Source organism: Portunus trituberculatus, chromosome 45, assembly GCF_017591435.1.
Source record: "Portunus trituberculatus isolate SZX2019 chromosome 45, ASM1759143v1, whole genome shotgun sequence".
Classification (NCBI taxonomy): Eukaryota; Metazoa; Arthropoda; class Malacostraca; order Decapoda; family Portunidae; genus Portunus; species Portunus trituberculatus.
This window is the reverse complement of record NC_059299.1, coordinates 6,777,480-6,802,479: the sequence shown is the minus strand read 5'-3', so window position 1 is coordinate 6,802,479 and position 25,000 is coordinate 6,777,480. Positions and strand designations below refer to the sequence as shown.

The following is a 25,000-nucleotide window of genomic DNA, read 5'->3' as shown; positions in this document are numbered from 1 at the left end:
CACTCCTCGTTGTTTTTCATACCCAAAATCTTCTATCAGAAAAACCCAGAATGTGAAGTCACCTCGTTAATGACTCAGTGCATATGTCGAAGTGTCGTTTCCATGCAAGGGAGACGCAAAGAGAATGAGAAAAGAGAAAACAGATGAGTGTATTATTAACGTAGTGAGGTCTACAGTGAACCGTAACGCGAGGAGCTGCAGGAAAAACGTAGTCATGCACGGATGTTGAAATTCTTGTTTAATACGGATGTCCTTCTCTTTTATGGTCTGTAGTGTGCAGTGTTATTAAATGGACTTGACTGTGTGTGTGTGTGTGTGTGTGTGTGTGTGTGTGTGTGAGAGAGAGAGAGAGAGAGAGAGAGAGAGAGAGAGAGAGAGAGAGAGAGAGAGAACTGTGCTGTTCAAGGTGCAGGAGGACAGAGTGAGTCACCTGCAGCCCCTCAAACAGCCTCGACGCCTGAGTCCGGTCGCCACACATGCCGTGGTACAGACTCTTGGTGAGCTGACCCAGCCACGGTGCAGGACCTGGCATGAACAACGCCAGTTCACAAACACTTACGTGAAAATGTGGAATGCCGTGATTGCGTCAGGGATAAACCTCGAAAACACTAATGTGGTGTGGTTCAATAAAACTGTTAATGCCTGACTACTGAGCCAGGGGTGAACACTTGTAAATTATTTTAAGTTATAATTTTTCTATAATATAATATGTTAGATTAGTTTTATATGACAGAGGAAGGCTTTTAGATAGAAACCAATAATATTGATTTCTTTAATCAATTGTGTAATGTAGATGTTATTCACTCTGCATGTTTACTTTGTTTAAACAAAAAAAAAGAGAAAGAGAGAGACAGAGAGAGAGAGAGAGAGAGAGAGAGAGAGAGAGAGAGAGTGTGTGTGTGTGTGTGAGTGTGCTATTATGTTATTAGCAGTGGAAATTAATTAAAGCTCTTCATTGTTGTAGTGTGTGTGTGTGTGTGTGTGTGTGTGTGTGTGTGTGTGTGTGTGTGTGTGTGTGCAAAAAGCCTCTTCTCCTGCACCATTATCATCGTCTCAATATTGGAGAATCACTTTCAGGAGTTTCAATATTTTAGTTCGTAAGGACGAAAACTTCATTCTCAGCAAATTCAATGTCAGACACTCTCGCTTTGTTGAGAGAGAGAGAGAGAGAGAGAGAGAGAGAGAGAGAGAGAGAGAGAGAGAGAGAGTTGTGTGAGCGACCGTGGGAAAGAAAGAGATAAAGAGAAGCAGTTGGGGAAGAAAGATAAAGCCAAGAAGAAAGAAAGAAGCAAAGAAGAAAATGTGAGAAAAAGAAGGAAAGAAAGAAGGCCAAGAAAAGGAAAGGAAAAAAATGTAAGTGTTGTTTTCTGCTGATAAGAAATGTGAGGGTCTGCTCCGCGTCACTCTCAGCGTCACTTTCATTCCGTCACTCACTTTCCGTCACTCACATTCCCTGGACTCACTCTCACCTGCCCCTCTCACGTCTCCTGCCCTCACCGCTCTCCCCTCTACTCTCACTGCATATCACCCATCTTCCCTCGCCTTTCCATCCTCCCTCCTTCTCTTTCCTTCTCTCCCCTAACGTTATCCTCTTTCCTTTAGAACGTCTTCCCTTCCTTCGCTTCTCGTTTTCCTTCCGTTTCCTTCTCCAATCTTCATATCCTTCTCTCCCTCTTCTTCCTCCCTTTTCCCTTCCCTTCTACACCCTCCACCATGTTCCCTCCTCCCTCCCTCTCTCTCTCTCTCTCTCCCCACCCGACCCTTCGTTCCCACTCAGCTTGGAAATGCAGTAATATTCCACTTCAGATCTCAACATGCAGCGTCAATCAGGACTTGAAGACAAACAGGCACTCCAAATATTAGCACTAAATATTGGCTGTGCGAACCGCCTTTGCTGAAGCGAAATGCGAGGGCGCCCCTTGCAACGGGTGAGTGAAAGCTCCTTCAGTTAGCGGCGCGAATGTTCCAGTTTTTTTTTTTTTTTTTTAGTAACGTTTCAACGCGTAATGCAAAAGAAAAAAAATAACAGCTGGACCACTTGATTGCTGCTCCGAAGGATTCACGCTACGGTGTCCATCTAATCCTACAAGTCACGGGAAGACTAGTCACAGGAAGGAACCAATCGTGGGGAGGACCAATCACAATGTATTTTAACGTTTCAACACTAAAAAAAAAAAAAAGAAAAATGTAAAAAAGAAAAAATCTATCCCATCCACTTGATTGGAGTCGTGAACAAGGGAAGGACTCACGGAGGGACTTCCCGAGGACCCAGTAATCCTATAGGACGCCGTGAGGACCAATCAGCCAATCAAAACATAGGCAAATCTAGTACTCGTCGGTGATTGGCTCCGGGTAGATGTATGGAGGGCAGTTGACCAATCAGACAGAGTGATGGTGGTTCTGGTGCTCGTCGTTGATTGCTTGTGGGTGGTGGCGTGACGTTTCCGTGTTTTTGTGTTTTTATGTATTTTTTTGTGTATTTTCATGTATTTTAGTCTATATCAATGTTTTTTTCCAGTATTCTCTTTTATTTTTGTGTATACCGGTGTTCTTCTTCAGTGTATTTCCATGTACGAGTGTTTTCTGTCTATATTCGTGTTTTTTTTTGTGCTATATTCGTATTTTTTTCATTCGTGTTGTTTTTGTGTATTTCTGTGTATTCTGCTCTGTGATTGGGTGTGGGCGTAGGTAGTGTGTGTGTGTGTGTGTGTGTGTGTGTGTGTGTGTGTGTGTGTGTGTGTGTGTGTGTGTGTGTGTGTGTGTGTGTTCCGTGTATATCTGTGTGTTCTGCTCGGTTTGTGTTTGTATTTGCAGGTCGAGCCTCCGAATGACGTCACTGTTTGTCGTGCAATTACACTCACGCCTGAAATAATTTATCCTGTTCTGTAATGTTTGTTTCATCTGTGTCTGAATCTTTCGTTACATTTTTTTCATTTCATTTTTTTTTTTTTTTCCTCCTCACACATGCTCGAATGGGGTCAGTGTTTCCGTTACTACGTTATCCTGTTAGCCTTTATCTTGTTTTGTAGTGCTTAATATGTCATGTTCAGATAACTGTTTTTGTTTTTTTGTTTTGTTTTTTTCCTCTCTTTTTTCTGTATTCTCAAATTCCTGCGAGTATTTTTCCCTCTCCGAGTTGATTAAATTATCTCGTTGTTTTTTTTATAATGTTTGCTTAATCTCTCGTGTTTAGATAACCTTGTTTTTATCCCGGTTCTCTAATCTCAAATATTTGTACACGTATTTACATAAGTCTATCAATTATAGTTCTGTAATTTTGGCTAATCACTCACACTTTTCTACATTTTTCATATACATCCATGCATCTCCCTTCATTACATTACTTTTCCTAACCTCCCATGCAAATATAACTCTTCCTTGCGTTCCTACAGCCGTAAATAGAAAGAAACACAAGCATTCATCTCTCAAATACTAATACAACTTCACCTTCCTCATATCTTTCCTCTCCAAAGTTAAAAAGAACAAAAATATAAACATCCACCTATTTCCCTGCAAGCGTTTTTCCCTCAGCTCAGTTTTCGAGGTTCTGGTGACGAGTTTCTGCTGTTGTGGTGGTGTTGTCGCGCTGTTTGTTGTCCTCCTCGTTCCTTTTTTTACTGGGAGCGCTGTTGGTTGCCTCGATTGTCCTGTCCAGCCTCGGCGTTCTCTAGGGAGCTGTATGCGTGTGTGGTTATTACCGATACTGGAAGTCGTCATGTTGCTGGGATGGCTTTTGCTATTGTCCAAGTTGTATTCGTGGATCTAAGACTCTCTCTCTCTCTCTCTCTCTCTCTCTCTCTCTCTCTCGCTCTCGCTCTCGTTCTCGTTCTCTTTCCCTCTCGCTCTCTCTCGTTTTAGTTAAGCTGTGAGTGATATGTTATCTCACTCGGAGCAGGATGATGTTGAGAGAGAGAGAGAGAGAGAGAGAGAGAGAGAGAGGCGGTGCGAGTTAAAGGTGAGTTTAAAGGAAGGAGAGAGAGAGAGAGAGAGAGAGAGAGAGAGAGAGAGAGAGAGAGAGAGAGAGAGAGAGAAAGGAGGAGGAAGGGAGATAAAGTCTGAAGTACGTGAAGAAAGGGAGAGAAGAAGGAGAGATAAGGAGGGAGAGAGAAAAAGATGGAGGTGAAGATGAGTTAAGAGAGAGAGAGAGAGAGAGAGAGAGAGAGAGAGAGAGAGAGAGAGAGAGAGAGAGAGAGAGAGAGAGAGCGATAGAGATAGAGAGAGAGAGAGAGAGAGAGAGAGAGAGAGAGAGAGAGAGAGAGAGAGAGAGAGAGAGAGAGAGAGAGAGAGAGAGAGAGAGAGAGAGAATGACAGACAGGCAGACAGACAGGTTGAGTTGAAGTTTACTCCACGAATAAAATTATAAAATTATGTGAAAACTAAAAGTAGAGAAACATAAAGAACGTGACCCAAAAAAAATGGAAGTGAACACGCAAAACAGGAAAAAGTCTTGAAAAAATATAATGAAGCAGGCTGAAAAAAAATATTTAACTCACGGAAAGTAAAAAGAAAGAGAAAATGTAACTCACCTTCTTCAATATATGTATATAAAACCCGAAAAATAGTGATGCATACTCGTATCCTAATAAAAAAAAATAATCCAACTGATACATATTATAAAAAAACGATCAATAATATAACCCCAAAATAAAGGGAAGATCCAAAGCGACTCTCAAACCTCAAAAAAAGAAAGAAATTAGAAAAAAAAAAAGACAAGTCCCAGGTAATCAAACCTTAATTAGCTCATTAGCTCTAAATTCTATACTTATATTAAACCCAAACTTACCGAAGCTTCATGTAACCCTTTGCTAGTGATGTAATGTTTGAGGCTTCAGGTGTAAGAGGAGAGAAAAATCCCATTGAAGGAAGGGAAAGGGAAGGGAGTGGAGATAAAAATAGGACACTGGTACGGATGTAAACTTTGTGCCGTAGCTCTTAAAGAAGGTGACTCATTAGGGCGATGTGCAGGTGAACAGGCGAGAAGGTAAACTGCAGGTAAGGTTGAATGATTGACGTGTGAACATTGCTTTATACATCATGTTTTGCTGAAGGGATCTCTCTCTCTCTCTCTCTCTCTCTCTCTCTCTCTCTCTCTCTCTCTCTCTCTCTCTCTCTCTCTCTCTCTCTCTCTCGATTACATAAAAAAACACGGAAAAATGAGGGTGGTGATGATAACAGTGAGGCGGAAGAGGAAGATGCAATGAAGGAAAATGGGAGGAAGGTAATGAACAGATTAGGAGGAAAGAAAACTAAGACGAATAAGATAAAGAGAAAGAAAAAAGAAAACTGGGGAAGCCTATCAAGAAAAGGAGAAAAGTAAAAAAAGAAGTAAAGAGGAATAGATAGAGGAAGAAAAAGAGAGCTAACGAGACGAAGATTAAAAAGAAGGAAAAGAAAGAAGAGGATGAAGGAAGCACGAGAGGAAGATGAGGCGAAGAGGGAATAGAAGGAAGAAAAGTTAGAAGAAGAAAGAAGACGAGAGAAGGGGAAAGGAAAAGTTATATTAGCGATAGGGAGAGGCAAAAATGAGGCGAAGAAAGAGGAAGAAAAAACGAGGCGGATAGAGAGAGAGAGAGAGAGAGAGAGAGAGAGACGGAGGAAGACGAGGGAACGAGATGAAAAGAAGAGAATAAGAAGGTAGATGAGGAAAGATAAAAAAAGACGAAGATATTAAAAAAAGATAAAATGAGATATAAAAAGAATAGAAGGAAGAGGAGATGGAGTAAATGTGTGATAAGGAGGAGGAAGAGGAGGAGAATAAGGTCATAAGGAAGGGAGAAGGAGAAGCAGAAGGAGCACATAGATAATAAAGGAAGGAGAGAGAGAGAGAGGCAATGTAGTAAAAAGGATAGAGAAGGAATAAGAAGGCGCTAGAACATTGTCAGCCGCCATAACACACACACACACACACACACACACACACACACACACACACACACACACGTATACACTGTTATAGTTCAAATTACAGAGCTATAAAAAGGATGTTACATTTATTCATTGGATATACATCAGCCATTATCGTATAAACAAACATTGGTATTTGTGCCATTTTAAAACCATTGGAAAGGTGAACTCGTGCGTGTGTATGTGTGAGAATACGTGTATGTATTTGTATATCAGTAAAGCAACAGACCAGCTTACAAGTGTTTTTTTTTTTTTTTTTGTACTCATTTTTTTTTTTTCTACCAAGCACACCCTTTCTGTTCCCATCATCCCTTTCGACTTTTACACGTTATCTTTCCTCATATCCCCATACCCCAATATACACCCTCCGTGCCTTGTCTGTGTAGTGTTGTAACTTTGAAACACACACACACACACACACACACACACACACACACACACACACACACACACACACACACACACACACATACACACACACACGACATCCGTACTTGCCTATGTGTGTGTTTGTGTGTTTGTGTGTCGTGTACTAACTTTGAGAAGCCACACACACACACACACACACACACACACACACACACACACACACACACACACACACACACACACACACACACACACACACACACACACACACACACACACACACACACACATCGGAGCAAACAGGAAGCAACAGAGAACATTGTTAGGAGTCCGTCTCGTCTTTCCTCGTCTCTTGTCTCGTCTCGTCTCGTCTCGTTTGATCTCACCTGGTTGTCTCAGTCCTCATCACGTACTTGCTTTTTGATTATTTCTTATTTTTCCTTTCTTTTCTTTTCTTTTCCATCAACACTCATCCACTTTGTTTGACTTACTGACCCTCATGTCTTGCAAGTGTTTACTCCACACAAACAAACTAAAACATGCATGAAGACAAACAAACAGTGAGAGAGAGAGAGAGAGAGAGAGAGAGAGAGAGAGAGAGAGAGAGAGAGAGAGAGAGAGAGAGAGAGAGAGAGAGAGAGAGAGAGAGAGAGAGAGAGAGAGAGAGACCTGAAAGAAATGTGCGAAGGCAAGAAATGAGAAAGATATGCAAGGATTAGATAATGGAAGAAAAGGGAAAAAGACAAAGAGAACGAGGGAAAGGAAATAACAGATGGAAAGAGAAATGATAAGACCTCGAGAAAAAGATAGAGGGAATGATAGGAATGAGAGAGACAGACAGAGACAGAGAGACAGAGAACATACCTTACCTTACCTAAACTCAAGCACTCTAGTCTGTCTGTTTAGCCTTTTCTTGACCCTTTTTTTATCCCTATGTTTAAGGCTAGAGTTTATAAGTATTTGCCGCAAGCACCTCTCTATATTAAATAACTGTCGGGATGGAAGGCTGTAGGCGCCCGCGTAATGGAAGGAAGGCAAGTTACGGTGTCTTTAGCGAGTGTTTGGCCGCGAGAGGCACGAACGAGGAGGAAAATGCAGCGAGAGACGGAGATTTCAAGGTGGTATGGTGGCTGCTGATGTCTTACCTTATCTTACCTTTCTCTCTCTCTCTCTCTCTCTCTCTCTCTCTCTCTCTCTCTCTCTCTCTCTCTCTCTCTCTCTCTCTCTCTCTGACAGAAATAGACAACAAAACACATATTCCGGAGACAGAGACGGACATAAACAAACATAGACGCCGATAAATGGAAATAGAGAGACAAAGGTGAAAGATAAAAACAGAGACAGAGACGGAAAAGTGAGAAGCAAAGAGACAGAGAAAGAGCGAGAAACCATCAAGAAGAGAAGGAGGAGGACAGTGAGGAGAGACATAAAGGAGTAATAGTCGAAGGGAAGGAGTGTCCAAGTGCTTGTAGGGACGCGGGAACTTGCTGAAGGATCTGAAAGTCGTAAGGGAACACAAGGGGACACTGTAACCATTAAGGGAGGAGAGGAGATCGAGTGAATGGGTCAGCTCTTGTGTGGCAGGGGAGCAGCGTGACAAGGGAGAAGTGCGGGTGTGGATGTGATAGGTTGAGACTCGAGGGACGTTGAGTAAAAGGTCACAGGTAACGAGAAACAGTGGGGAGCTCGCAGGTAGAGAAAGTAGGGCCGAGGAGCAGTCCCCCCCGTCTGGTGCATAAATCATACTTTAAGGGGAAAATGGCCATCTGGTTTTTGTCTGACTGTGTGTGTGTGTGTGTGTGTGTGTGTGTGTGTGGTATGTGTGTGTTTTTCTTTGGTGTTTTGCTGCTTTGTTTTCATGTTTTTCTTCTGTTTTTCAAGGTCTCTCTCTCTCTCTCTCTCTCTCTCTCTCTCTCTCTCTCTCTCTCTCTCTCTCTCTCTCTCTCTCTCTCTCTCTCTCTCTCTCTCTCTCTCTCCACAGCCTCCACACACTTAATTACCTGAAGCAGCGATCATTTCCATGCCTACCTGCTTCACCTGGTTACTCACCACACCTGGTTTTCTTTTCGGGAAGAAGAGACAACTTGGTAATTACCTGAGGTCAACCAACACCTGATCGATCTTTCTAAAGGTGACATGGCGAGCTGAGGCATATCTACCTTCCCCTCCCCCCTCTTATCCCCCGAAGACCCACCTGACGGAGGCCGAAATACCAGCGTCAGGAGAGATGGGAAAAAAATGCAACTCAAACGGGCGGAAATGTAAGCAGACGTGGGCTGAGTAAAGCAAAGAGGCGTGTGGACTTTAGCAATTTTATTAACGCCTGGAGTCGCTGCGTCTATAACCAGGAAATTCTGAACGGTAATGGTAGAAATAGAACGGAAGGGAAGGCAAGCAAGTGGTGACGCTCTGGAAGTAAGTGTAAGTGGTTTCTGTCCTTAAGAGGGTAAATGGGGCTGTTGTCTCCGTGTGTGTGTGTGTGTCCGTGTGTATATGTGTCTGTGTGATTTGCAATAGTAATGGCAAAATATTATTAGAAAAAGACTCATTAACTCCATCAATACTGGGACACATTTTTACTTTGAGATTTGTGTACGATTAGAACATTTATTTGACGTCAGGAAGGATCTATGTAGATCAAAAGATTAATGGCCACAGTCTTCACTATTGTATCCCCCACTTGAGTTTCTGAAGCTGTATAAAATCATCTAATGATAAGCAGAATGAATTTGGAAACGCGTCATGGGACTCAAGGGGTTAAAGGTTTGTTCTCCTAAAGATAAAGACATTTGGAGAGAAGTGTTTGGAAAGAATTCAAGTCACAGGAAGAGAGAGAGAGAGAGAGAGAGAGAGAGAGAGAGAGAGTGTGTGTGTGTGTGTGTGTGTGTGTGTGTGTGTGTGTGTGTGTGTGTGTGTGTGTGTTCCTATGAAATTTATATCAGCGTGACCTTCTTCCTTAGGGTTACCTGCCCGTCGAGCGCCACACCTGCTCCGCCCTGATGAAAAAAAAAAAAAAAAAAAACACGAACCAAGATACCAAACGCACAAGACCAAGACGTAGGTAGCAAAGAAAACGGTAGATACGTCATGAAAAAAAAAGGAACACTGTAAATAAAATAAAAACAGTAACCTTTATAAGCACTCGTTTATTCGGCTTTTTTTTCTCTCTTCTTTTCCACGACAAACTATATGGGATTCCAGGTACGGCTCTGTATGAAGGACAGGTACAGCTTCCCTTCATAATCTCTTCAGTACTGGGACGCATTTTTACCTTGAGTTTTGGGCGTGATTAGACGAGTTTATTGACATTAGGAAGTGTCTATGGAGTTCAGAAGATTGATGGCCACAGCCTTCACTATTTTGATTCCCCACATGAATTTCTGAAGCTGAATAGAATAACCATGTAACCAGAATGAATATGGAAATGCGTCATGGTAGTGAAGGAGTTAACTCTACATATACGGAAGCTCTTGGTGTGTCATGTAATCAACTAATGTAAGCCTACCGTTGTAACATTACGTATATTACAATTATCTAAATGGGTCTAGATAGGTAATAGCGCAGAAATAATGTGTCAAATATTTACATAAGAGAGAGAGAGAGAGAGAGAGAGAGAGAGAGAGAGAGAGAGAGAGAGAGAGATTATTCTGTATTACGCGTTGAATATAATTTGGATACAATTAATCTGAATATTCTGATGTGAGCGAAGAGTTCAGACAATTTGTGAACAAGCCATAAATTTGTCTGTTAATGATTGGAATGTACGTGAAAAACTGTTAACAGAGATCAGGGACGTGAATTAAAAAAGCAAGAGAGAGAGAGAGAGAGAGAGAGAGAATTACTTATTTATCTATCCTCTTATATTTCATTTTCAATTTTATCATCACCACAGAAAGAGAGAGAGAGAGAGAGAGAGAGAGAGAGAGAGAGAGAGAGAGAGAGAGAGAGAGAGAGACTGTGTGGGTAAACAAATGAAAATTAATGATGATTATACTCGGCCAAATTAAGCTGGAGGCTTAAAAAGAGAGAGAAAAAAAAGAAGAGCGAGCGAGGGAGAAAAATAGAGAAAGAAAATAGTGACCTAGAAACGTGATAGAGAGAGAGAGAGAGAGAGAGAGAGAGAGAGAGAGAGAGAGAGAGAGAGAGAGAGAGAGGCATGAAATAGGTAAGCTTGCAAATAAAATAAAATAGAAACGTAAAGGTAAACAAAAATAGGTGAATAGTCATATATAGATTGAGGATTTACTTCGTTACATTCACTTTTATTTTGCACTCTTTCCTTCACCACTGCCTACACTCTCTCTCACACTCCACACACTGCCCTGGACTCTTTACTTTCCCCACACTCATCTCTACACTCATATCCTCACTTTTATTCCCTTCCATACACTTACACATTTACACTTCCGCTCTTTATTTTGTCCATTTAACCCCTTCAGCACCATGACGCATTTCCATACTCAGTCCGTCTATTATGTGATTTTATACAGTTTCAGAAACTTATGTGAGGGATTTAAATAGTGGTGACTGTTGCCATTAATCTTCTGACCTCCATAGACTCCTCCTAATGTCAATGAAATGGTCTAACGGTACACAAATCGTAAGTCCCAGTATTGAAGGGGTTAAGCTGATTAACATTCTTCCTCCCTCAGTTTCTATCATTGTACACTTGCCCACGCATTCTCCTACACTTCTATTCATCCTACACTTCCTACACTTCCTCCTCCTCAGCCACATGTCCTGCAGCTCTCCCACACTCACTCCCACTCTCCCACACTCCCTCCTACAGTTGTATTCGTAAACGCCCAGCACTTGTCTCCTAAACCTATCTGAAGTGTTTGTTTCCTCAAGTTTTATCACTAGTTTCAATGGGTGTAGTCTCTCTCTCTCTCTCTCTCTCTCTCTCTCGTCGTCGTCGTCGTCGTTATCACGTTTTTTCTTCGGTGCGTTAGTGTTTCGTATGACTCGAGAACCATTTCACTCCACAACTGTTTCATTGGTTGTTTGTGTCGAATCTGTGCTCCTATTCGACGCTATATCGGCCCAGAGCGAGGCAGGAAGTCGTTTTGCAGTGATGGCTATGTTTGCTTTTGGTTCGCTAGTGCACAGTTCGTTTCGTGAAGATCCTCCAGTGAAATTGCGTGTTTTCCTAATTGCACCTTTTGGGGATCTGTGAGGCCTGCGTGTGTGGTGCTGGCTGAGTGTGTGGCGATAGCGGCTCTGAATTATGTGAGTCTTATGTTTTAAGGGTATTGAATTTGAGGGTTTTTTAGATTTTCGTGTAAAATTGTTAGGTTTTTTAATCATGCATTTTTTTAAAGGGAGGAGTGCACGAGGAGGTGAGGCAGAGGGAGGTTTGGTGTGACTGGTTGTGGTTTTAAATTGTGTGTGTAATTCACCTCACCTCCTCCTCCTCGGTCGTCTGCTGGTTACCCAGCCAGTCTTCCCCATTACGGAGCGAGTTCAGAGCTCATAGACCGATCTTCGGGTAGGACTGAGACCACACCACACTCCACACACCGGGAAAGCGAGGCCACAACCCCTCGAGTTACATCCCGTGCCTATTTACTGCTAGGTGAACAGGGGCCACACATTAAGAAGCTTGCCCATTTGCCTCGCCGCGCCGGGACTCGAATCCGGGCCTCTCGATTGTGACTCGAGCGTGCTAACCACTACACTACGTGGTGTGTGTGTGTGTGTGTGTGTGTGTGTGTGTGTGTGTGTGTGTGTGTGTGTGTTAGTTTATATTTCGGAGTTTGTGCTTTAAGTCCATATATTCACGTGCAAAATACCATGTTTTTCTCCTCTTTTTTTTTTTTTTTTTTTTTTTTGTTCGATTTAAAATTTTTCACTTTTTTTTTTCTGGTTTGGATGGTGATAACGTTTTTTAATTATGTATGTGTGTATGTGTGTGTGTTATAATTTTGGATAATCCTTTCGGCTCTAATCTTTATAGACAAACTCTCAAAGGACCTTTTTCTGATTTTTTTTTTTTTTTTTTTTGTTGCCCTTGACCAGAGTCCCTCCTACATTATTAAAGATGGGTTTCTGGTCTATACATTTTCCTGAGGATTAGACCTTTTCTAACCCCACCTTTTGGGATTTACTGTTGGAGTGTGTTTGGCATTTTCAAGTGTTGGGCATGAGAGAATTTATATCATTCAGGGTTTTGTGTTTATAAATTCGTGTGTGAATATTGTCTTTTCTCTACAACGTTTAGGATTTGTAAAGAGAGAGGTTTCAAAACATTTGTCCTTATCCTTTGGCTAATTCTATCGGTTCTATAAGGAGACTGGCAACTGAGTGGACATTTTTTCTTTATATTTTTGTTGCCCTTGGCCAGTCCTCCTCTTTTACATATATAAAAAAAAAATTGGATGTTGTTTGTTGTTTTAGAGTGAGTGGCAGTAAGGGATTCTTAACCTCTTCACGTTTTCATATTTATTCTGCTTACTGCTTGGTGATTTTACATGGCTTCAGAAACTTATGTGGGGATTGAAATATTGAAGAGTCGGGCCATTAATATTTTGACATCCATAGATTCTTCCTAATGTAAATAAAATCGCTTAATCATACTCCAAAATTATGGTAAAAATGCTTCCCAATACAGAAAGGGTTAATACTGTTGAGTTTATTTGCATTTACCTTGTAAAGAAGAAAACAGAAGATTTAGAATCAAATTAAATGTTTGTGTGTGTGTGTGTGTGTGTGTGTGTGTGTGAGTGTGAGTGTGTGAGTGTGTGAGTGTGTGTGTGTGTGTGTGTGAGTAGAGCGTGATATGTGTGCGATGTAAAATGAGAGATGATAACATTTTTTTAAGTGTTATTAGATTTGCATTATGTTATGTAGAGGCGAACATGAAGGCTGCTGAGTTACCTTGCATGTTTCTGTAATTGTACCACTGATGGTTTAGTATGGGAGTGCGTGTGGTGGCCGACAGTCTATGGTAATCTTTTTAAAGACATACGAGCTTTGTATCTTATCGTACAGAGGGGATAGTACTTCATCATCGAATTAAATTACATACCTCTTATTTTTCCGGTTGCATCTTATGGAGTTTGATTCGGTGGTGCGTGCTGTGTTTCCCCGCGTGGCAATGAGCCTTTTGAGTGATGCGGAGCTTATGTCGCGTTATTTGTAGGAAAGTTACGTGATGTTCGAATGAAATTGCATGTTTTTTTCCTCCAATTGTTCTTTATGGAGATTAGCGCGTGGAACTTTCCATTGTGGTAACGAAGCTTTCTTTTTAGTAACGTCTGGTTTATGTATGCCGTAGGGAGAAACTTATTATCTTTCTATCAAATTGTATGTTCTCTCATGACACTGTATATGATTCGGTATGTTGATGACTGGTGGCTTCAGTGAGGCTTGAATTACACTATATGGTCTTTGGTATACTGTACTGTGGCTTCGGTGCGGGAATGAAGCTTGAATCACACTGTCTGGGCTTCGGTATGTATGTATTGCATGTATTGTTGTTTCAGTGTAATGAGACTTAGATTATTTGAGACCTACAATGTGCGTCGCAGGAAGCAGTTTGTGTCTCCCACCGTCACGCCATCACCACGGGGCCTCATTTTGCACTAGAGTCGAGACACACCTGTAATCCCTCACCTGTTATTCATCCCTTGTAATACCTCACATTCAGGTGCGACATAATCTACCGTGACATCTTCCTCAAACACGCGTGCACGAAACTATACTTTTTTTTCTGTTTTTGTACCTTCCCGTCTTCTCTTTAATTTTCACCCGCAGTTGTAATATTTGCGCCTTGTTTATTGCAGGGACAAACAGTCAATTGCCGGATGCGAGAGTGAACGCGGACTCCGATATTACCGTTTTGTCATCACATACGGAACAATCTGTCTAATATATAGAGATTAGCACTCAGAAATTATCCTAACTATGCGTATTATTTGGAAATTGCCAGCAGGACAGGTTAGCAAACTGCAATGATTATCTAACAGCGTGCATTAATTACAGGTGTGAATAATAAAGAAGTTAGGTTTTACAAAGGGAGGAGTGGTAGTAAAGTGTGGATGAAAGGAGTGAAAAGGGGAAAGAATAAGAGTGAAAGGAAAAAGGAACCATATGTTAGATTAGAAATAAAAGGAAGCAAAGGAGGAAAAGGGAGAAGAAAGAGGAAAACCTTTTGGCTTGACAGAACAAGAGAAGAAACAAACAAAAACAAAAAGAAAAGAAACATGAGAACAAACAAGAAAATTTAAATGCATGAACTCATCTCAAACATCACATCAAAACAAAAAAATTAAAACTAGAATAAAAAAGCAAAACACGGAAACAAAAATAAAAAAAAGATAAGTAGGAAATAAACCCAATGAACAGATACCTCAGTCACGTCGGAAAAAGGGTCAGCTCAACACCTATGCCCTTATCTGTACCTGTGTGAAGAGCGAGTTATACAGGCGCACCCCTCACCTGTAACAGACACTCAGGGAAATCGTTTGATCCAGATTAGTCGCCCTTGCAAAAAAAGAAGAAAAAAAAGCGAGACGGAAGGGAAAAAAAAAGAACCGCGTTGGAGGGGGAAACACAGATCTCTCTACTCTGCCTGTTACTTTAATCGGCAGTGGCTCCCTTTGTCCACTCCCTTAGGACTCATTCACAAAGTTTGGCTGGAGGAAGATCAAAGCGCGGCTAGGACTAGTGGCCAGACAAACAGACCACTCCCCTAAGCACGATGTAATTGACAGAAGGGGAAGACCTTGCATGGCCTACACGAAAAATTATTGCAACGAAAGAACAGACGCCAAGAGTTTGTGTGTAAAAATTAGTAAGTGTTCTCTGTGAGTTAGGGAATAAGAGGAGGAAGTGTGTGTGTGTGTGTGTGTGTGTGTGTGTGTGTGTGTGTGTGTGTGTGTGTGTGTGTGTGTGTGTGTGTGTGTGTGTGTGTGTGTGTGTGTGTGTGTGTGTGTGTGTGTTTGCACATGATGTCAAGATAAAAGAAGCAGGGGGTTGCAAGTTAGGAAAGGAGGAAAAAGAAGAATGAAAGCGTGATAAGAAATGAGAAGAGAAAGAAGCAAGACAGAATGTGCAAGAAGTAAGGGTAAGAAGCCAGAGAAAGGAGGCAACCAAGAGGAAGGGAGAAGCGAGATAAAAGAGGAGAGTCAGGCAGAAGCATAAACTAAAACGCAAAAGAAAGGCTTGAGCTTAAACAAAAACAAGAATATATATATATATATATATATATATATATATATATATATATATATATATATATATATATATATATATATATATATATATATATATATATGTATTTGTTTAACAGCAACAATAGTTCGACAAAAGTATGAAAAGAAAAAGGTGAAAAAAGGAGAAGAAAATAGCGTTAAACCAAATAGGAATGGAAAGAGATGAGGAGCGAGAGAGAGAGAGAGAGAGAGAGAGAGAGAGAGAGAGAGAGAGAGAGAGAGAGGTGAAAAGACCAAGTTAAAAAGAGATGCAGGAACAGGAGATGAGAGGGAAAACACACAAAAGGAAGGAGGGGAGTAAGCAGAGGGAAAGCGGGACACCGAGAGAGGGACTGGGTGTAGGGAACAGAATGAATTATTGGGATGACTGCCGTGGGAGGACAGGCCTTCGTAGGTCTCGCGGTACCGACTCCTTCCTCCTCTCCCTCTTCCTCCTCCTCTTCCTCCTCATCCTCGTCCTCTTCCTCCTCTAGCCTGGCCGTCGCTATGAAAGGTTTATTTACTGTGAGTTTGGTGGTCTCGCCCGGCGCGGCCCTGGGGATTTCCTTGAGGATTTTTACAAATAGACGCAACATAGTTCAAATATTTTACGTTTGTACATTGATATTTGTAGACTTTCTGTTATTTGTACTTGTGGCGATGATAGTAATAATAGAAGTAGTAACAGTTGTTGTTGTTGCTGCTATAGTGGATTCATTAGTAGTAGAAGTAGTAGTAGTAGTAGTAGTAGTAGTAGTAATAGTAGTAATAGTAGTAATAGTAGTAGAAGTAGTAGTAGTAGTGGTAGGAACAGGAGTCATTAAAAGCACAATAATAGCACCGGGAAGGAATGCGGCAAAAATTCTGAGAAAATTACCACCGTCCCTCTCAGACTCTGCGGCAGGTGAACAAGAAGACCGTTAATTAAGGACAAACAAACACTGCAGCACCTATAGTCAGCGTGACCGTCTGGCCCCGCGTGTTTACCTGAGAAAGAGCCACCTGACGGCCAATTAAGAACACAGAGGCAGTAGACAAATTGAAGACGATCCACTAGTATTATTTGCAATGCTAGTGGAAACCTTTATTTTGTCACAGTTTGCCCAATTGGCCGTCAGTGAGAGCTTGGATCTGTATTCCAGCCACGAAGAAAACGAGGTGCGGGACTTAGGGGTGTCTTTTCTAGATTTTCGGATTTGTTTAAGGGATATATATTCTGTCCCTTATTTTAGTCCCTCCTGTCTCTTTCCGTCCGTTCCATGTCAGTCCCCCCATGCTTCTGTCTTTACCCACCCCATTGTTTCTGTCTATCTTTCCTCCTCCTCCTCCTCCTCCTCCTCCTCCTCCTCCTTTCCCTTTCACTTCTTTCTTCCAATTCACCTCATTCCGTTTTATTCGCCCACATGCCTCGTTCGGTTCCCTTCCTCCCTCCCACACAATGCTCTGCTTCACCATGTCCTTTTCCCTCCCATGTTACACCCATTTTTTTCTGTGTCTATTCTCCCTTCCAGTATTCTCGTAGTCTCTCTCTCTCTCTCTCTCTCTCTCTCTCTCTAACAGCTGGTAATAATTTTTTTTTTCTGCTCGTACAGTTTCGCGCGCTAAAAGTTGCTTGCCATGTGTCTATCTTCTGCCGTGTTCCTCGTCTTTTTATCTCTTCTTTTAAGTGAGTTCATGTCGTTTTTTCGTGCCTCACTCGCTTAAAAGAGAGAAACAACACAGCACACGCACACAATAACGGCGTCACCACCAACAACAAACACAGCCACCACACCACACAACACCATTACAACGCCCCTCACTAAATATACATCAACATTTTTACCTTGTCTCATCCGTCCACTTTTGTTTTCCAGCCGTTTCTGTTTGAGCTTTGCCATCAGATTCCAGACCTCTACAGGCTTTCCTCCTACTTCCATACGCTTCCAACGCCCTTCCAGACCTTCTGTATCACCTAAGCTTCCACTTTTCTCCCCCAAAAATGGCTCTGTCCTTCCAGCTTTCCATTGCCAGACCATAGCAGACCATTCTTTCAGCCTCCTCCATGGCCTTCTCCTCTCTCTCCTAACAAAGGCAGAAATTCCCTTCAGCCACTCCTAGTCTTTCTCCTCCTTGTCTTCCTTTTCTCCCTTTTTTCCAGCCTTTCGAGTATTGCTATCTGCCTTCCAGTCTCTCCCTTGCTGCAGTTGTCGCCTCTTCGTCCCAGTACAGTAGTCGTCCAAGCCGTGGTCGTGTCATCAAGGGGGAAATTGTCATACTCGTGTTTTACAGTCACGAGAAAAGTCCCTGAGAACTTTCTCCGGCGGAATTCGGGTCAAGATTAAAAATGTAAATTCCTGGTTGCAGTTGCCTGTTTTTTGATCAGCCGACAACCTCAGAATTTTCAGTAATTATTCGTCCAGAGAAAGGAAGGAAGAAAGAAAGGAAAGGAAAGACTGGAGGTAAAAGGAATCTTGTTGCCTGTTTTTCTTATCACCTTTGGATTTTCACCGCTTGTTTTATTGAAAGGAATGAGAGACAGAGAAGGAGAAAGTACAAGAATATTTTGTGGTGCCTCTTGCAAGTCCTCCGTGTATTAAAGTTTTTCCTGGAATTTTCAGATAAACTTTATTGATATGCCTCGCAAAGAATTTCCATCAAAGGCTGATTTTAAGGAAGAAAGAACAGAAAGATACAAAATGCATGGAAATCTTTCACGAGCAGCCTTACAATTCTTCCTCGTATCTGAGTTGTTCCTGGGATTTGCAGATTAGCTTGATAGATATGGCTCAATAAGAATTTTCATCAGATATTTGTCAAGATAAAAGAAAAGGAATGGAGAATAATAAGGTCAAGAGACGCAGAAATCTTCCATGAACCGCCTTGCAAGTCCTCCTCTTGTCCAAGCTGTTCCTGGGATTTGTAGATGATCTTAATAGATAAGCTTCGCCAAGAATTTTCCACCAGTTAGTCAAGAGAAAGAAAGGAATGCACAAAGAGGAATATTTTCTTGGGCCTTTCCTGCAAGTCTTCTCTGATCAAAGCTGTTCCAGGGATTTGCAGATGAACTTAATTGATAAACTTCACTCAGCATTTTTCACCTGAACAAAGACAGACAGGAGCAAGAGGAAGAGGAGAAGGAGGAGGAGGAGGAGGAATCATCTAACGAATCTTCCCTGCAATTCTTCACCGTATTGAAGTGTTTTCGGAACTTACAGATGAACTAAAGTGATAAGCATCGCCTCGCACCACTCGATGCTCGCCAATCAGAAGCACTCACCCACTCACCCACTCACCCTCCTGCACAATCACCAATCACAGCCTTTGGGAATAGAGTGGCCGGGCTTCTCCCTCCTCTAACCAATGCCTTGTCTCGGATCAGAAGGGAGGAGATAAAGAGGCTCATTCATCATGGCCAAAGAATATCCCGTCCTCTCTTCTCTCGCCCCAGTTTATCTCTGCTCTAGTGACCTGCATGGGGAGAGACAGCCACAGGGGAGAGACAGAGACACAGAGACATCATAAATAAAGATGTGTGTATCTTTATAACGTCTAAGGGTGTTATAGAGATAGATACACAGACAGAGGGCATACATAAAGACGTGTGTATCTTTGTAACGTGGAAGTGTATAGAGGAACAGAAACATAGCGACAGAGGGCATAAATAAAGACGTGGATATCTTTGTAACATGGAAGAATGCTATAGAGAAACAGAGACAGAGACAGAATAGATGAAGACGTGTGTATCTTTGTAACATGGAAGAATGCTATAGAGAAACAGAGACAGAGACAACATAGATAAAGAAGTGGATATCTTTGTAACGTGGAAGAGTATTTTATGTATGTTGGGCTCTGGTTATTTTGCGATTCACCAGACTGCTCTCTTGACTTCCCGCTCGCCTCACCTGCAACTCATCTCCCTCACAGGTAGAAAGACGTGACCTGAGACCAGTGAATTAGTAAAGTTAGACCTCCTCCTCCTCCTCCTCCTTAGCGTCTTTCACCACCGCCGCCTCCTTAGCTTCTGACATATTCCTCAAGTTTAGGCAAAGTCGCGATGTTTTTGCTTCTCCTTGATGAGACTTGATGATCGCTGGAGTTAACTTTGCGCGGCGATAAATTTGGTTACCACTTATCTCCCGCTTCCTTCTCCCTCCTCCTAACCCAGCATGGACGGGAAAAAAGATATAATAAATGATTCCTGCTTGCTGTTGTGTGTTTTTCTTATTGCTATTTATTTTTCTTTCATCTTTCACATTTAGGAATTACAATACTCGCCCTTACGTCATGTGTTAACCGCCTACCGTCTCCCATTTTCTTTCCAATCTTGCAGCGCCACATAGCGTCTTATCGTTTTCTTTGATACTGAAATTAAAGGCAAACTTGATGAATTAGTTGAATATTTACTCAGAATAGGAGAGGATCTGAGAATTTACATCTATTCCTTAATGTATTCAAACTAGAAAAGTCAAGATGTCAAGTCCATAGATTAAGTATTCAAAATAAAAATTACGGGTTCCATTAAAAAGTTGTGAAAATGTCTAAGAGAAAGATTTATGTAGTCGCTTTTTCGCGGCCTAGTTTGAAGCCTTTGAAAAAATAATGAGTGGAAAAAACATTTTAAAAAGTATAATCTACAAGAGAGAGAGAGAGAGAGAGAGAAAAAAAAGTTATTATTACAAATGATTCATGTCTCTTAAAATTCTAAAACTTGTGCTTCACAGTTCCCAGAGGCCTCGACCAGCCCCGCTCCACCTTGCCCGGCCCCGCCCCGCCCCGCCCTGCCTAATCTTGCCCCGACTCTTCTCCACCCTGACTCACCTCGCATTTCTCCGTCCGGCCCTCCCCTCCCCCAGCACCCTCCGCCTCCCGACCATCCTAATCCTGCCTCACCGAACCGGAACCGACTCGAGCCAACAGACAACCAGAGAGAGAGAGAGAGAGAGAGAGAGAGAGAGAGAGAGAGAGAGGGGAGAATACAAGGGGGTAGTGACCTAAAACCAGTAGCATACGAAGCAACGAGGCGAGAGAGAGAGAGAGAGAGAGAGAGAGAGAGCCTGCCTGTTTCATCCTGTTCATCCGCGTGGGTTCCCTTCGTTTCAATTCAATTACCGGAGACTCCCATGCCGGTTTATGAAATGCTCAAAACCGGACGGATTCTTCACTACCAGGAGAAGGTTGAGTGCTCTCTCTCTCTCTCTCTCTCTCTCTCTCTCTCTCTCTCTCTCTGTGGGTCCATCAATCTTTTCTATCTATCTATTTCTTATGTATCGTTTAATTTGAGTATCTATCTATCTATCTATTTATCTATCTATCTATCTATCTCTCTATCTCGTTTTCTTTCTCACCCTTGCTTATCTCCCTTTCCCTTGCTCAATTTCCCATCCTCTATCTCTACCTTTAACTCTCTCTCTCTCTCTCTCTCTCTCTCTCTCTCTCTCTCTCTCTCTCTCTCTCTCTCTCTCTCTCTCTCTCTCTGCTCTCTTTTCTGCTTCTTTTCAGAGAGAGAGAGAGAGAGAGAGAGAGAGAGAGAGAGAGAGAGAGAGAGAGAGAGACTTATGCCTTCAATCTTCGTAGACAAATATACTCTTATCTTTTGTATTTCTTTCCTTTCATTCAGAGTCGTTCATTCAAAATCTCTCGTATTGATAAAGTCACGTAGATGATGCTCAGGCCCAGAGAGAGAGAGAGAGAGAGAGAGCTGCCTTTCTCCACACCAATGAGCGTAAGCGTAGGGAGGACAGAAAGAAGATAAGAGAGAAGGGAGGAAGATCGAGAGAAAAAAGGAGATAGATGAAAATAATAAGAAAAGGAGCAATCAAAAAGGAGGAAGAGGAAAACGGGGAGGAGAAAGAGGAGAGGAAGGAGAGGAGGATATGATGAATAAGTGAAAGAGATAAAATAACGGAGAAGGACGAGGTGGAAAGGAAAGAGGAGAACGAGGAGATAAAGAAAATACAAAAAGAGTTTAAAATGGCAGAGGAGGAGGAAGAGGAAGAGAGAAAGAGGGATGAAGAAAAGAAATAGTAGTGAAATAATGGAGGAGAAAGAAGACAAGGAGGCAGATGGAAATCAAGAATTAAGAGAGAGAAACGAAAAGGAAAGAGAAAGAAAATCCTGAAGGAGAAGGCTGGTTTGGAGACGAGGAGGAGTAAGAAGAGGAGGAAGAGGAGGAGGAAGAAGAAAGAGAAGATAGAGAGAAAGAGAAGGAATGGGCGTCTCTTTCACTTACCACGACAATTAGAACCGTGAAATACGTACAGGTGTGTGGGAAAGTGTGTACAGGTGTGCGTCTAACCTACACACCTGGCGACGTTAGAAGTAAAGATAAGGTACAGGTGTGTGGGTGTGGGACAAGTAGGTTTGTGGGTGTAGGTGTAGAGAGGGTAGGTGTGTGGGTATATCTATATTACTAAAGGTATTTTTGTTACTACAGGTGTTTCTATATTACTACAGGTGTGTGAGTGTGGGACAGGTAGATGTGTGGGCGTGGGACAGGTAGATGTGTGGATGTGGGGCGGGTAGGTGTGTGGATGTCATATGATAGTTTATTTCAGTGTATTTTCACGTTACGACTCATTTATTTTCATTTTTACTCTCCCGTTGTTCGTGGGTATGGATGTGAGTGAGCATTCATCCCATTTTCTATTTCCATAAAGGTATTGGTGGTAATGGAAGATAGAAATAAACACATCACACAGGCAGAGAGAGAGAGAGAGAGGCGTGGAGGAGCGGTAGCGAGGGAAACAACAGTCAGGCAGGCAAATCAGACAGGGAAACGGGAACTTTGACAAACACTTGTATCAAATGGCCGTGTGTGGCAGCGAGGGAGGGACGCGGGGAGACTGAAGCACCGTGAAACACACCCACCGAAACAGTAAAGCTTTGCCGACCATCCTGTATTCATACCCCTGAAGCAGAGAAGCACCGAAACATTGCACAATATAGCGAGTCATAAAAACTGAGCATCACAAAAAAAGTAAAATAGAAATTCTACATGTCCGAATAATATTAGTTGAATAAGTAAATTTCCAGTCAATTCCTGAGTCTCATCTCAACTGGAGCACTGAATGAAGCACCACTTGAGCTAATGAACCGTAAAACAAACTACCACCAAGGGAAGAATGGTGAAAATAATCAGTTTTGCTCAAGACCACACGGATATCTCAACCCGTCAGTACTGGGACGCATTTCTACCTTCAGTTTTGTGTGTGATTAGACGATTTTATTGACATTAGGAACGGTGTATGTTGCTCAGAAGATTAACTGCCAGAGTCTTCACTATTATAATCCCCACATAATTTTTTGAGACTGTATAAAATCACCAAATAGTGACAAGAATGAATATGAAGACGCGTTATGGTACCGAGAGGGTTAAGTACCTGAAGTATCAATCCAAGGGAAGACAAGACACGTGTATCTCTGGCAGCAACGGTGTCGGTAATCGAGAATGAGTTGAGATGGTGAGTAAAGCCACGAAAACTCATTCTTAAGAGGGAAATGTCAATGTAAACCACTAGGGAAGATTTTACGATCAGAGTCACTTACAGCCAATCAAAGTGAAGTGTACTGGAGAACGTGAAAAGTTTGTTGAAGCGAAAGCAGAGTCGTCCTTCCTTCTCTTCTTTCCTACCTTCCTTCTTTCCTTCCTGATCTCCTCCTCTTCTTGCTTCATTCTCTTTGATTTGTTTCCTTTTTTTCTGATTCCTTCGTTTCTGCTTGTTTTTGCAGATCCCTTTGGCCTTTTTCCTTATTCACTCCCTCCATTCGTTCATTTTCTCTTGCATTCATTCCTTTGATGCATTTTATTTATTCTCTCATATCTTCGTTTTTATTCCATATCATCCACCCTTTTTTTATTATTATACCATTTCTCAGATTTACTCATCTGCCTTACTCTTTTCATGATTTATCTTCTCACATTTCCTTTCTTTTCTTCGTTTTTTTTCTTATATTTCTCTTCGTTTTTCTCACTTATCTTCATTCTCCCTCCAGTTCCTTTCTGTAATATTATTCTTTCTCTGATAACCTTTCTTCTATATTTCTTTTCCTTATGGGATTCCTATTTTTTTCTGTTTATTTCTGCCTTGTTCCTGTTCTTCTTACCTTCCTTCTATTTTTTTCCTTTTCTTTCTGTCCTCTTATGCTTTCTCATTCCCTCCTTCATTTTCCTTCCTGTCATCTTTCTTTGCTTCTATCATTCTTTCTTTACTTCTTTCCTGTGGTTTCTTTCTTGCATTCTTTATTTTCCTCTTTTCTTGGCATTTTTTTTCCTTTCCATCTCATATTTCCTTCCCCTCCTTTTCTTTCTTTATTTAATCCATGCATACCATATCTTATCTCCTTTCTTTCCTTCCTTTCTTTATTTCCTCACCATCCTTTCCCTCACATATTCTCTCTCTCTCTCTCTCTCTCTCTCTCTCTCTCTCTCTCTCTCTCTCTCTCTCTCTCTCTCTCTCTGCGGTACCAAAATGGCGGAAAAAAAGGCGGATCTGTATGATAAATTAATCCTGTCATGGTCTCAAGAAATGGCGACCTTTAAGTCATTTATTTAAGGTTTTCAAGTGCCGATAGGAAGGCGAGAATTAATTGCCAGCCATTTGTTTACCTGTTCTTGTCCTCACCTGTTTTTTCACCTGCTCTCCACTTTTTTTACATTTTTTCGTATTCTTTAGCGTTATTCTTGTTGTTCTTGTATTTACGTGTGTGTATATGGTTGTATTTTCTTATTTTTTTGTGGGTGTTTGTGTTTATCTACTTTTTGACATGTTATTATTGTTGTTTTATTTGTTTACTTTATTTTTTCATGTATATATTCATCTATCTGTGTATTTTATTTATTATATCAGACTGTGTTCATATTCTAGTAGTTACATTTTCTTATTTGTTTATTCATATATGTATTTATTTGTTTGTATTTATCTCTGTTTATTTATTTATCTTATCGTCAGCATTTTCCTTTTTTCGTATTCTGCTTCGTTGTTTTTTCTTCCTTTCCAATTTTCATTTCCGTATTTTTTCGTGATGTTTCTTTTTTACTTCTTTTCTTTTTATTTTTCTTCACTACCCACGTTTTATTTTTTGGTGCAGTTTTCTATTTCTCTTTTTCCCTTGTGTGCGTGTGTGCGTGTGTGCGTTTGCGTGTGCGACTCCAACCTTGATTTTTGTTTAGTTTTCTTTCTTTTCCTTCTTTCTCCTTTTCCTCCCTTGTCTTTTGTTGTCTGGTTTATTCACCTCTGCGGCTTTAAGTGTTGTTCTCTTTTCTCTATTGTGTTTTCTTCCATCTCCCTCGTTTCGTCTCTATTTGTCATTCTTGCCCTTCATTTCTGACTCTTCATCTCCTTCTACCTTCCTCCTTTCTTTCCTTTTATCTTTGCGTTCATTACAATCTTTCTCCTCACTTAGAGATTTCTTCTTTCTCTCTTTCTCTAATCTCATTTCTTTTTCACGTCTTTATTTCTTCATGTTCTTCTTGTTCTCCTCCTCCACCTCCTCTTCTTCTTCTCTCCTTCCTTCCCTTCCTCCTCCTCCTCCTCCTCCTCCTCCTCCTCCTA

General features: G+C 41.5%; 2 protein-coding genes across 3 annotated transcripts in view; one reads left to right on the top strand and one right to left on the bottom strand.

Annotated features, from left to right (window-relative positions):
• LOC123519523 overlaps positions 1-25,000 on the top strand; it is a 225,821-nt gene that overhangs the window by 112,091 nt on the left and 88,730 nt on the right. Inside the window, exon 1 of one of the 2 annotated variants that reach the window (XM_045280883.1) lies at positions 11,343-11,502. The exons of the other annotated variant lie outside the window; for it this stretch is intronic. The gene's annotated coding sequence lies outside the window, so the exon portion shown is untranslated. Of the gene's footprint in view, positions 1-11,342; positions 11,503-25,000 lie in introns of those variants that run through there. 2 annotated transcript variants of the gene reach the window in all.
• The window catches only part of LOC123519522 (zwei Ig domain protein zig-8-like), a 258,133-nt gene that overhangs the window by 207,186 nt on the left and 25,947 nt on the right, over positions 1-25,000 (bottom strand). The gene's annotated exons all lie outside the window — the stretch shown is intronic.